This window comes from Cetorhinus maximus, chromosome 6, assembly GCF_964194155.1.
Source record: "Cetorhinus maximus chromosome 6, sCetMax3.hap1.1, whole genome shotgun sequence".
Taxonomy (NCBI): Eukaryota; Metazoa; Chordata; class Chondrichthyes; order Lamniformes; family Cetorhinidae; genus Cetorhinus; species Cetorhinus maximus.
The window spans coordinates 156,204,735-156,206,956 of NC_135884.1; positions in this window are offsets into that span (position 1 = coordinate 156,204,735).

A 2,222-nucleotide genomic window follows, 5' to 3' on the forward strand; every position below is an offset into this window, starting at 1 on the left:
TGAGGGAGGGCTGCCCTATCAGAGGGTCAGTGCTGAGGGAGGGCTGCCCTATCAGAGGGTCAGTGCTGAGGGAGGGCTGCCCTATCAGAGGGTCAGTGCTGAGGGAGGGCTGCACCATCAGAGGGTCAGTGCTGAGGGAGGGCTGCACTATCAGAGGGTCAGTGCTGAGGGAGGGCCGCACTATCAGAGGGTCAGTGCTGAGGGAGGGCTGCCCTATCAGAGGGTCAGTGCTGAGGGAGGGCTGCCCTATCAGAGGGTCAGTGCTGAGGGAGGGCTGCCCTATCAGAGGGTCAGTGCTGAGGGAGGGCTGCCCTATCAGAGGGTCAATGCTGAGGGAGGGCTGCACCATCAGAGGGTCAGTGCTGAGGGAGGGCTGCACCATCAGAGGGTCAGTGCTGAGGGAGGGCCGCACTATCAGAGGGTCAGTGCTGAGGGAGGGCTGCACCATCGGAGGGGAAGTACCAAGGGACAGCCGCACTGTCAGGTCGGTGCTGAGGGAGGGCTGCACCATCGGAGGGGAAATACTGAGGGAGGGCCACACTATCAGAGGGTCAGTGCTGAGGGAGGGCTGCACCATCGGAGGGGAAATACTGAGGGACGGTCGCACTGTCAGAGGGTCAGTGCTGAGGGAGGGCTGCACTATCAGAGGGTCAGTGCTGAGGGAGGGCTGCACCATCGGAGGGGAAACACTGAGGGAGAGCCGCACTGTCAGGTCAGTGCTGAGGGAGGGCCACACCATCGGGGGGGAAATACTGAGGGACAGCCGCACTCTCAGGTCGGTGCTGAGGGAGGGCCACACCATTGGAGGGACAGCCACACCATCGGAGGGACAATACTGAGGGAGTACCGTACTGTCAGTTGGATGACACTGAGGGATCGCCATGCTGTCAGAGGGGCAGTACTGAAGGAGTGCTATACTCAGTGCAGATTCAGTGGAGAGGTTAAATTGAGGCATTGGCTGCCCTATCAGGTGAACATAAAAGATTCCACAGCGCTGTTCAAAGAGCAGGGAAGTTCGCTCCAGTGTCCTGGCCAATGTGTATCCCTCAACCCAAAATCACTAAAAACGATTGGCTGGCCATTTATCTCAGCTGCTTATTTTCAGGGCATGAGCATCGCTGGCAACAGCAGCATTTATTGCCCATTCCTAGTTGCCGTTGAGAAGGTGGTGGTGAGCTGACTTCTTGAACCACTTCAGTCCATGTGGTGTAGATACACCCACAGTGCTGTTAGGGAGGGAGTTCCAGGATTTTGACCCAGTGACAGTGAAGGAACGGCAATATATTTCCAAGTCAGGATGGTTTGAGACTTGGAAATACATCCTTTGACATAACATGCTTCATTTTTGTCATTGAGGCCCTGAGCATAAGGGATGTTGGTTAGTCCCAGGATTCCAGCGACCAATGGAAAGCCAGTCAGCTTTGTAGCTATACACTGAGAACGAGGCACAGAGATCCCAAAAGGTGTGTCACATTCCTACCTGTTTCACTGGCATCTCCTCTGCAGCTAAACTCAGTCCTGTTTAAACCAGGAAATCCTAGCCCCATTTGGGAACATAAAAGCCTCCCCTAAGGGGGAATTCTTGGCAATAACCTAGGAAGGAATGGAAAATAAATCTGTTGGGTTAGATATATATTTTTAGGAAGGTAGGGATACGTACGGAAAGAGGAGCAATAGCATCAGTGTATGAGTGAACACACTCGGGAGACTGATGTACAAAACAAAGGGATTCAAACAATCAATATCATAGAATGATGCAGTATTGAAGGCCATTTGGCCCATCATGCTGGTGCTGGCTCTTTGAAAGAGCTACCCAATTACTCCCATGTTCTTGCTATTAGCTTGCTATTGAAAAAGATATTCTCATCTCCCCCACCGCTCTTTGCCAATTGTCATATCAATACAAGTTTTCATTTAGTGGGTCAGTAAATTCTTCTCAAAGCCTGTCCACCATCTACAGGTCATGAGTGCGATGGAATACAATCCACTTGCCTGGATAAGTGCAGCTGCAACACTCAAGAAGCTCGACACCATCCATGACAACACAGCCTGCTTGACTGGCAACCTATTCGCCACCTTAAACAATCACTCCCTCCACCACCAATGCATAGTGCAGCATGGTATACTATATACAAGATGCACTGCAGCAACTCACCAAGGTTCCTTCGACAGCATCTTCCAAACCTGCCGGCTCTACCACCTAGGAGTGCAAAGGCAGCAGC